Raw genomic sequence first — 12,630 nt, forward strand, 5'->3', positions numbered from 1 at the left:
GTCTCTCACTGTGGTCCAATGGAGTCCCAAAGCCTTAGAAATGGCTTTGCAAGTCCGTGATTTCAGTGTCAGTGTAAGATTTCCTGATTCAGCATGTCTGCTAGTTTTCTGGCCTCAGTGTGTTTAGTAAAACTGAACTCAGCTTTCTAAAAAAAATATGGTTAAACACAGTTAATTCATGATTTATTTTACACCAGACCTTAATTAATGAAATCATCATTTAAAAACTGCATTTTGTATTTACTCGAGTTATCTTCGTCTAATATTAAAATTTAAAAGCGTGAAAAATATAAAAAAACACTATGAAGTTAGGAAGGGGGCAATCCGGTCTTTAAGTGATGACGTGCTGAATCCTGCTTCCGGGCCCAAACTACCCTGCGTCTAACCAGACTATTGTGCTTTAAACATGTTTTAATGCTTTGTAACAAGCTCCTAAAAACAGTCAGTGATCACTGTCAGCCTCTCTCGGTTTTTAATCATTTTAAAGCTCAGCTTTTAAAACCTTAGGATGCAACTACAGCCCAGCCCATGCAGCAGTATATTAATGACTATTGTGGATGGAGTATCTCACTTGTTCTCCTTCGCCAACTTCTAACTCCGTTAAATTTAATAAATTCTGTTTTCATGGATGCCTGGATGTTAAACTTAATCGTTACACCTGGTAAAGCAGCAACGCTGATCATTTTATTACAGATGAAGGAATTTAGACAGTTTTTCAACTCTCAGTAATGCTGTAGTGCTCGTTTGACTTAAAGACCTGCTGTGGAGTTTGGGCCCAGACGCAGCTAATGACCTCAGACTTAAAGACCGGATAGCTTTTTCACACCACTGTAAACCTTGTGTACAAATTAACTTAAGTCTTATTTGATAGAATATTGCACTATACTGTATTTACTATATTATTGCTATAATATAGTAAATAACAACACTGTGTTGTATTGTGATTTAGTACAACATCACCCTCCTGCCTGTGCACTTCCTGTCACAGGAGGATGTGTGGAATGTGAGAGGAATGTTTCTGCTGGCAGTGAACTAGCAAATAACTTAGTTGTTACCTGTCAGGTGCAACGAGATCCACATCAGGGTTTTACGGGAGACGCAGACTGTGATATGATATGACGTGAGGATGCAGGGAGCATGTGTACTTTGTGCAGATGTGGGATTACGACACGAGTCCCTCTGCTTGTCCCCTGACAATATGGAGCAGATGATAATTTATGCTCATCAGCAGCATAGAGGTGGCATTATACTAAGAGCCCCTTCTCTCTTGCTCACACTGACAGTACTTCTCCCTCTCAAGCCTCAGCTTGTCCATAGATGTGTTGCTTGGCGAGTGCTGCAGTGTAGAAAGACTGATTGCAGAATCCAGCTATGATAAATAGCACTAATGAACTGAGAGGTTACAGAGTACACAAACTGAGGAAAGCAAAGATGACAGGAAGACAGGGAAAATGGAAGTGGACAGGGTGACAGTTATTCATGACTGAGTCTCAGAGATGCTTAAACAGTCTGCAACCTTTCATGTAAATACATCTGTGCTACTCAAACGCTGATCGATGTAAACTCATTTGTAGTACAGTAAAACAAGTTCATGAGAAAAAAATGGAGGAAATATATTCTGGTGCACAGACAGCAAGTCAGGCATTTTGTGTTTGCAGCAGGTTTGTAAGTAACCTTAACACATGGGGCCAGACATCAAAGTAAGTTACTGCGTGGAGCTTTGTGTTGTTTGGGAATGCACAAAGATGGATCACACGTGTGTTGGTTGTTTACTAACACGAGAAGTAAAGAAAAGGACGTGCGTGAAGAAAACCTCTTTGGAAATGCACAACAAGGCAAGGCAAGGCAAGTTTATTTGTATAGCACAATTCAACAACAAGGTGATTCAAAGTGCTTTACAGAGACATAAGAAACCAAAACAAATAAAAAGCATGATTTAAAATTGATTAAAACAAGCAAACAAACAAACTAACAAAACAGTATATAAAATCAAAACAGATAAAATCAGAACAGTAGATAAAATCAGTAGTTAAAATGTAAGTTTTGAAATTTAAGCTTAAGTGCGGATTTGGTGCTTTATTCAAATGCAGCTGAGAACAGGTGAGTCTTCAACCTGGATTTAAATAAACTGAGTGTTTCAGCTGATCTGAGGCTTTCTGGGAGTTTGTTCCAGATATAAGGAGCATAAAAGCTGAATGCAGCTTCTCCGTGTCTGGTTCTGACTCTGGGAACTGATAAAAGACCGGATCCAGATGACCTGAGGGATCTGGATGGTTCATACTGGGTCAGGAGGTCATTGATGTATTTTGGTCCTAAACCATTCAGAGCTTTATAGGCCAGCATCAGAACTTTAAAGTCTATCCTCTGACGGACAGGCAGCCAGTGTAAGGACCTCAGAGCTGGACTGATGTGGTCCACTTTTTTGGTCTTAGTGAGGACTCGAGCAGCAGAGTTCTGAATGAGCTGTAGTTGTCTGACTGATTTTTTAGGTAGACCTGTAAAGATGCTGTTACAGTAGCCAAGCCTACTAAAGATGAATGCATGGACTAGTTTTTCCAGGTCCTGTTGAGACATCAGATCTTTTATCCTTGAAATATTCTTGAGGTGATAGTAAGCTGATTTTGTTATTGTCCTAATGTGTTTTTCTAAGTTTAGGTCTGCATCCATCACTACACCCAAATTTCTCGCCTGGTTTGTGGTTTTTAGATGTATAGATTGAAGTTCTCTGGTGACCTGTAATCGTTTTTCTTTGGCGCCAAAGACTATTACCTCAGTTTTGTTTTTGTTTAGCTGGAGAAAATTGTGGCACAACCAGTCATTAATTTCCTCAATGCATTTACCAAGAGCCTGTACAGGGCCTCGGTCTCCTGGTGACATTGTGATATATATTTGTGTGTCATCTGCATAGCTGTGGTAGTTTATTTTGTTGTTCTTTATAATCTGTGCCAGTGGGAGCATGTAAATGTTAAACAGAAGGGGTCCCAAGATGGAACCTTGGGGAACTCCACATGTGATACTTGTCTGCTCAGATGTGAAGTTACCTATTGATACAAAGTATTTCCTGTTTTCTACGTATGTTTTGAACCAGTTTAGTACAGTTCCTGAAAGACCTGCCCAGTTCTCCAGTCGTTTGAGTAATATGTTGTGGTCAACTGTATCAAATGCTGCACTGAGATCCAGTAAAACTAAGACTGACATTTTTCCACTGTCTGCATTCAGACATATGTCATTGAACACTTGGTCAGAGCGGTTTCAGTGCTGTGGTTCTGTCTAAAACCTGACTGGAAGGCATCGTAGCAATTATTCTGTTTTAAGAAGTAACTGAGCTGTTGAGAAACTGCTTTTTCAATGATCTTACTTAAAAATGGGAGATTTGAGATCGGCCTGTAGTTTTTCATTTGTGTCTTGTCAAGATTGTGCTTTTTCAGTATAGGTTTAATTACAGCAGTTTTTAGTGGTTCCGGAAACACACCTGATAATAAAGAAAAGTTGACGATCTGTAACAGGTCTGACTCTAAAGTCTTTGAGACCTTTTTGAAAAAACTTGTTGGCAGGACATCTAAACAGCAGGAGGAGGAGTTCAGTTGACCTAAGATGTCCTCCAGGTCTTTGCTGTTAATAGGGTGAAACTTTTTCATGGTGTTTAAACAGTTTTTCGGTGGACACAGTACATATCCTGGATCTGCTGTTGATGTACCAATTGCTTGTCTAATCTTTTGGATTTTGTCTGTGAAGAATTTGGCAAAGTCATTGCAGGCCATGGTTGAATGAAGTTCAGCTGCCACTGGCACAGGAGGGTTTGTTAGCCTGTCAACTGTAGAAAATAAGACCCGAGCATTATGGCTGTTTTTAGTGATGATGTCAGAGAAGTAGGACCTTCTTGCACTCCTCAGTTGTAAATTATAATTGTGAAGTTTCTCTTTATAGATGTCATAATGAACCTGGAGGTTTGTTTTTCTCCATCTGCGCTCAGCTTTCCTACACTCTCTTTTTTCATTTTTTACCAGTGTGGAGTTTCTCCATGGAGACTTTTTCCTTCCAGAGATAACCTTCACCTTAATGGGAGCAATTGTATCCATTACATTTAACATTTTTGCATTGAAGCTATTGATGAGCTCATTGACTGAACCTTTGGACAGGTCAGGTGTTAATGGGAAGACCTGGTTAAAGATCTCACTACTGTGTTCAGTTATACACCGTTTTGTGATCACTGTTGTTGATATATTTATGTGGGCTGAGATTTTACTTTCAAAGAAAACACAGTGATGATCAGACACGCCCACATCAGACACAGTAATGTTTGAAACAAGACAATAAAGCTGTGGACAGAATTCAGCACAAAATGCAACCCCCCCCAGTGAGCTTCATGTATGTCCGCAGGGCGTTTATCTCACTTGAAGCAATGCTGCTCTTCATAGCAATGGAAGCTTGGAGGGCAATGAATTAGAAAGATAGATGATGGCACTGATAAGGGTGGGGGATTGTTGTCATTATTATCATTATTATTATTATTATCATTATTATTATTATTATTATTATTATAGGTTTGCTCCGCTGTCTGTATATAGAAGATGGACGTAGTTCCTGTAAGTGCAAACATTTTGAAGGGTTATTGTCTGATGTCATGATAGTTTTTTTTTTTTAAACAGAGGTTATTAGAATTGGACAACATGATGGCATGCTAAACTCAGCTAACACTAGCAAGCTTGGTTAAATGCTACATCCAACTGTATGAAAACACAATCGTGCTAATCAGTGTAACAGATAAATAAGATACTGGAATTTGCCTCGTCAGAAGTGAAACAAAAGCTCTAAATATGCTTTTTACAGCTATAAAGTTTTAACAAGTCGAATTAACTCACTTTTGGAGTCAGCCTCAGGAGGCTGATTTGGGTGCTACCATTTTGGCTTCGTTTTTAAACCCCAGAAGTTGCTGCTTTGTTCTCTCACTCTGCTACAACCATGCAGACACGGAACCAAACACAATGTGAAGCGTGGCTTAGGTGGGCTGTCCACTTCTGAATTTAAAGCTTCAAGTAACACGGTGGCTTGCTGGCATACTTTCTCATGTACTATAAAAACAAATCATCCAAATGCATTTGTGAAAACATTGATGTGAAAAAAAAGGTTTTGGAATCTGTCTTTATTTTCGTTCGACTGTGGCTAGTTACTCACATGTTATGAGTCCAGACACAGAGAATTAAGACTTATGTGTTAATGAGGAGCAGGCGACTCAACATCCCACCTCTCGAGTGCATAGGCTGAACAGCTGGTTACATAGAGAATTAAAGTGTGGAACTGACAGATACTGTGGACACATACCACCAGAAACAGAAAGAATGCGCTACAGTTCAGACAAGAGGAAACAGGCAGAGTTATGGAGACAAGTCATATAACCTGATTAAACAAAAATCAAAAGCTGTTAAGGTGATGGAAACAGAGAAATGTGGAGAAAAAAACAAGTAGCTTGTGATCGTAAATACTGTTTCATCTGCACATCTGTCAAACATGTTGGTGCTTTGTTTAAAGCTTCACTATGCCCACAATTGCATGCTTGTTGTCTCTGACTAGTATTTTAAAGGTTGTGATCACGCAATAGCAAGATTGTTATTTCATTATTTTGCACCAGTTATGATGTTTTCAAACTATCAGAATTCGAATTACAATGCTTGTTTAAAAGCATTCAAGCAGGCGCTCCATTCAAGCTGCATATGTCATATCATAAAATAAATACTCCAAAGTTAAACAATGCTATGTAAGATATGTAAAAGTGATGGCCATGGATAGCAATGATTTCTTCTTCTCTGATGGACTGAGTCTTTTGCTGAACGTGTTCGTGTGACTGTCCAGTACTGTGTGAAACTTGGACGGCGTCTGTCAGGCACTCAAACTCTACATCCACAACATTACTGGCCTTGTGGATGAGCTCCTCCAGTCTGTTGGTATCTGCTTCTCTGCCATTCCTGCACCCGAAAGCATAGAAGTTGGCATCAGCCACCAGACTCAATAAAACATCTTGAGCATCATCCAGCTGATATTAAAGGGCTCAGGCGTGAGGCATGACCTTCTCCTACATGACGACATGACAGATATTTTGACATGACAGATATTTGTGAAATATTTTTGCACTGTTCTCAGTTTCTTAAATACGTATCGTGGCCCTGAAGTCCAAAATAAATAACAAGAAAAATGCATCTTCAGCTTGTTGGAGAGTCATAGTTGGGGTTTTCTCTCTGTTACATGTAGAGCATGTAGAGTATTTTGCAATCTGAAGCTCCTTGAGGCGAATTGGTTATATACAAAATAAAAAATTAAAAAATTAAAAACAAAGAGAATCACAAAAGTTAACCAGCTCGTCAATCTGCAGTGCGGTACTTCTCTGGATTTCACCAATTCATGGCAACAGCTAAAGAGGAAGTCCATAGCATGTGTTGCAGTTGTCTCATCAGTGCCTCTAAAACCCTCATTATTCATGGGTGGCAGCTGCTGACATTAGGATTTGAATGCTTTGTGGTGTTGTGTGTTTGTATGAGTGTTTACCTGGCCACCAAAGGATGTAACAACACAGCAATAAGACATATGACTGCTGAGACTTGGGAAAAACACACACACACAAGCAAATGCATGCTTCTAACACAAATGCTTACCCTTCGGAGTCCAGGGAGATTTGGGAACCATTCAGACTTGTGCTCACATGGCAGCAGCAGCTTTTATCCTCCTGTGTTTGTCAAGGTCCTTTAAAACAAATCCATTAGGATCAGGCACCGCAGGGTTTGACTACCCAGCGTGGGCACACACATGTGGCCTGGCCTTCAAGGACACACAAACACACAGATTATGATTGGCTTGCACAGGTAGTGATGATTCAGACCCAGCAGGAATCACAGGCTGAGATCAGCAGGTCAGAGAAGAAAGATCAACGACGAGGAATTGCCAGGAAACTGAGACGTTCTCAGACTAGAAGAAACACCACAAGGCAGACTGACTCATTTAACCAAGAGGAACCAAACATACCACCAAGTCAGAGAAGCAGTCCGGCTAACGTGTCCTCTCAAACCTTCTTTTACTGTACAGCTTGGTGAAAGCTAATAGACTGTATTATTGCCCTCAGCAATACTGAGCAATTAGGTTTTGGTAAAGATGCAGGAAAATACATGTTGTTTACAGCAGGAGAAAATACCTCAAACAACTACACGGATTTAATGTGAAACAATTTAACTGTTTTGGAATGACATTCAGGTGCCAGCATTAAGTTAAGACAAAGCCAAGTTCACTGATCTCTATCCTTTTTTAGGGAGGCTACTCAAGCGGTCATAGGAAAAGCTGAAGGTGTCTCTAAAATGAGAAAGCAAAAATATCTGTTTTAAAATACTCTATTTTTTTATTTTCTATTGTTATTCTTCTTATGCTTCAAAATTTATTCTAATGAGGTGTCCGAGGTATGTTAGGTAAAATATGTTATCTGTATGTTAACTAAACTATCACTATGGGTTTGTTTGTTTGTTTGTTTGTTTGTTTTGTTTTTTAATCAAGACTGACATGGGTAAATTCCTGTATGGCCGGATCGTTCCCCATTCGCTATATAAGGGGTGATTTCTGAATGGGATTTTTTTGTGAATGAACCCGTGTTGTCTTTTTGGTGTTGTGTGAGTGCAGTGTCAAGCCCAGCTGTCCCTTTTCGTTGCACTATAAATTTCAAGTGAACATAAAGGTCAATAGCTCTGTCCACACGACATGGTCATAAAAGTCTGTTGTAGAGTGGACTTTAAAGACTATTGAGAAAAACCTTTCCCTCGTTAAGCCAACTGTAGTTCTCACACATCCGTACACTGCCGTTGTCTCATAAGATTCCCGTGTCTGTAGCCAGATAACCTGCTTAAACAGCCAATAGGACCCAGATTTTATGAGGTATGCCTCGGCCACATTTTACCCTTTGAAACAATGTATTGTTCTTTGGAACAGAGATAACTAATGGAGAAGACTGATTTGCTCATTTCTCATCGTTAATCTGGAAACACGTTGCACTGTCTTCTAAGTTAGGTTAGGTAAAACCAGGGGCGTAATTTCCAGGGGGGTTAGGGGGGTTATGACCCCCCCAATATTTAGACCCAACCAATGTAACCCCCCCAATAAAATTATGAATTATCTTGCGTAAATAGGCTGTTGATTTTCTTTACTCATTTCGGTTATTACCAGCAAAATAGTTGCATGTTTAATCATCTGGGAATTTACCCAAATGTATTTATTTATTTAGACAGCTAACACGTGCTAACACGGAGAGCTGGTTACAGTAACATATTTTCAAACTTAACACAAAAACCTCATGATTTCACTAACAAATCTGCGAGCTCTGTCTTTGTTCCTAAAACATAGAAGTTGGACCGTACAGCTCCAGCTGCCTCCAAAATAGAATCAATAAGCTGACGTTTCACTGTCAGAACGTCAGCTCACAATTTATTGTGATGAAAGTTAAAGTGAATTTTTTCATTTAATTTAACAAACATGAACATGTATTGGCTTCTGTTTGCAACACCTGGAATGAATTTGTGTCAGTTTATCTCATTGCATAGCAAATAAGCAGATGGAAACACTATAACACATTTTTGCCATCATTTGCAATTTTGTATTCAGAATTTAGCAACATCTGAATGATGCAGATCAACCCAGATACATGCTGCTGTTTACCAGCTAGAAATCCCTGCTGGTGTTGACACTGGTGTTGCTCAAAAAAGGTATTGTACGTTTCTTATTACTTTTGACACACTTAGGTTGACACTTAGACATTTTAACCATGTGGAAAGTAATTTTTTACATTATCTTTGCTTTATTTTGCACCGTGGCCTGAGATGCACTGTCACACAGTTACAATATAACAAGATAAACCATAAGCGGGTCGGACAGTCTCGGTCGTTGTGTCCTTGGGCAAGAGACTTCACCTACCGCCGAGTGGTGATGGCCAGAGGGGCCGATGGCGCGATATGGCAGCCTCGCTTCTGTCAGTCTGTCCCAGGGCAGCTGTGGCTACAACTGTAGCTGCCTCCACCAGTGTGTGAATGTGAGAGTGAATGAATAGTGGAATTGTAAAGTGCTTTGAGGGTCTCGAAAAGTGCTATATAAATGCAATCCATTATTATTATTATTAAATGGTAAAGTGCAATCTGCACCACTTCTTAGTAGCAAACTGTTTTCAGCAAACTGTTTTTTCTCCTCTCCATACAATTGTAGTTCATGTTTGCATGTTTGACTTTTTAAATCCTTTAATTGTGCAGAAAAAAGTGTGTAACTCTTGTAAAACATGCAACCGAGATACATTTAGAATGTAGATAATAAATTTAGTGATGTGCTACAGAATGAAAAAATCCAGTGTCGTGACTGTTAATGATGTTCCTTGTGCCTAATTTAACATCAGTCTAGAAACATTCTAGTCAAGGAAAATATTTGAAACTAGGCAAAGGCTAATGGATGCAGTTCAACATTGGTCATAGATAAACTGGGTGTTTAGTTTACCCTCTGTATAATAATTATAATTATTTTAGAGATGTGTGTTCCAGATTCCTGAGAATTCCCGAGAAAGTGAGAATTTGAGTTAGTTTTAATTTTAAAGATGGCAAATGGCTCCTTCCGTCTATATATGAATATTTGAAAACTGTACTTTTATATTTTCATCATCTCTTTCTAATGATCTAATTTTCCTCCTCTCTCCTGCTCTTCATCATCTGTCACTTCTAACACTGCTCTCACAGGGGCAGGGATAGCTCAGTAGGTAAAGTGGTCGCCCCATGATCGGAAGGTCGGCGGTTCGAATCCACTTAACGGCTACCCTGAGGTACCCCTGAGCAAGGTACCGTCCCTACACACTGCTCCCCGGGCGCCTTCTTAGTGGGCTGCCCACTGCTTCACTGAGTGAATGGGTCAAATGCAGAGAAAAACAAGTAATTTCCCCATGGGGATCAATAAAGTATCTATTATTATTATTATTACTTCTCGCTACTCCATCCCGACTCTGACCTGAAGCCTCATCTTTTGAATTGAAGTCAGGGCTCTAACATAAGTGCATAAATGTGATTATTTATTCCCATTATCATCATGCTGTACTGATAGTTGCACTATACCTATATTTGTCGTAGTTATATAACACCAGCAGCTGATTGTAAGCTAACATTGTGGTTGGACTGATGATCTTCATTATATTCTCCCATTGTGTGAGTTTATTCACTAATTCGGTTTAATTTTAAGCTTCAGAAACACCAGCGAACAGTCGCTAATACAGTGGAAAAACAGCAGCACTTACCAACAGGAAAGTTCAGGGTATCCTGACAACAACTCACCTCACTCGGTCTGATATGAGCTTCAGTAACTCAACAATCCTTTCGCAGAGTTTTACAGCCTCCTCCAGAGTAAATAAACGTGGATGCTTCATATCCGGCATTTTGACAGCTGAGGTAAACAATCATCTGACAGACTGCACTCAATGCAGTTAAACATTGGCCAGAGCATCTGAGGTGCATCACAGGTAAAAACTAATATAGAAATATAACTTTAAAAAAAAATCTGATTTATAAGTGTTGTTATTACTCAAATACATTCAAATACCGTCTGTACTAGGATGTTTTTATATACAGACAGCAGCAGAAGCTTCCCAACCATTTGAAGCTGTTATGGAGAAACGCAGAGCGGCTGTGGAGCAGTTTTCACCACTCATAGAAAAATGAAAAATATACCTACTCCGTTGTTTACATGGTTACTAAAAATCACCCTTGCTTTCATATGCTGCTGTACATAACATGGATACAACTGTTTTCTTTTGTTTTTTTCTGTGACATCCACCGGGTCAACAACATCCAGCATCCACCTGCAGGAGGTATTTATTCCTCACTCCTCATTACAAAGTAATGACCTCAGAGTCTAGACCTCTCACGCTATAGCTTCTAACTAATAAATCATTTCAATTGCCTGACTGAGCATGATGATGATGATGATGGGGGTATAAATGAATAACAAGAAGCTAGGAGCAGGTGGATGTCAGTGTTTTTCACACCTACCCCTGCGAAAACACTGAGGATTGCCTCATTCTAACTTGCTGCACCTACAGTGTGTTACATGCAACACACCCAGACGCACACTACGTAAGTGTGCCAGGTCTACTAAAACAGACTTCTGCATGCTAAGGGATACTGTGCATGGTAGAGAAAAGCCTGTATTGTGTCCTTGTCCTGAGCAAATACACTTTTCCCACAGAGCTAAAACACACACTAGTACGCACACACAGACACACATCTACACAGACACGCTCTGGCTTACGGTTTTCCCACAGTGCTCGGCACTCCCGGGGGAGTAAATTGCCATAATCCAGGGCACCAAATTCAGACGCAGCAATTACACCACAGTGAGCAGCTTGGGAACGGGCACACACACACACACACACACACACACACACACACACACACACACACACACACACACACACACACACACACACACCCATTATTATTAAAATATACTGTTTGTGCAGATTAATATGTTAATATGTTTAGCACATAAGTACATATCAGTTCATGCATGCTACTACTCAGGTTTGCTCTGCTCTCTCTTGGATTCATACCTGAATGGACATACAAGTACACACATGAAAACGCATGCATAAACACACACACACACACACACACACACACACACACACACACACACACACACACACACACACACACACACACACACACACACAGATGCTGTGCTGAGCAGCCATCCACCTGTCAACACAGGAGCAAATTAACTGACATCAAACACCAGTGAGCACAGGCTTAGACATGTAGGGGACATAGTCTCAGTGGGAGGAAAGGAGGGAGGCGAAGAGGAGGAGGAGAAACATTAGGTATGAGTGGATGAGATGAAGGGAATTGGGAAAAGAGGGAGAGAGAAGGCGGGAAGTGCGATAATGTGAACATACAGAGTTTTTACCATTTTTCCTCATCCATTTATAACTACTTAAAGACTCAGCTTTTCAGTTTGGCTTATTATAAAAACATGGTTGTTTCTTCTTTACTCTGTAGGTACTCTGTTGGTCAACCATCTCATTGATTAGATATGAAAGATGGATGTGGCCGCTGTGACTTCGCACATGTGTGTGTGTCTGTCTGTCTCATTCCATGGAAAGTTAGTGAGCTTTTCCTACTTGACCCTCTCAATACGAGCTTATTTTTTGGACAATAACTTCAACATGGATAGTGGATAATTGGATAACTGTAAAATGTATGGAGGCCATATAAGTGCACATCTGCCCTTTTCTTCTAGTACTTTTCTTCCCTTGTGATTTCTTATCTAAGTTGAATACATGTTGCACCTTGAGGCGACTGTTGTTGTGATTTGGCGCTATATAAATAAAATTGAATTGAATTGAATGTAGTCAATCTGCTATCTGTTTCCAACTGAATGGGGTTAATTAGATTCATTATAATGTGTATAATCTGTCACAATTGCCCTTTTTTCCAGCAAGGTCACAGAAGCACCCTTTTTGAATGCATTTTTAGGGTACAGACTTTGTCTCTGTGCAAAAGTCTTTATTTCTGTGTCTACAAGGTGGCATCTTCCTCATCCTGTTTGCTGTATAGTATGTGTGAGTGTGTTACACAA

The sequence above is a fragment of the Astatotilapia calliptera genome, chromosome 5 (genome assembly GCF_900246225.1).
Source record: "Astatotilapia calliptera chromosome 5, fAstCal1.2, whole genome shotgun sequence".
NCBI lineage: Eukaryota > Metazoa > Chordata > Actinopteri > Cichliformes > Cichlidae > Astatotilapia > Astatotilapia calliptera.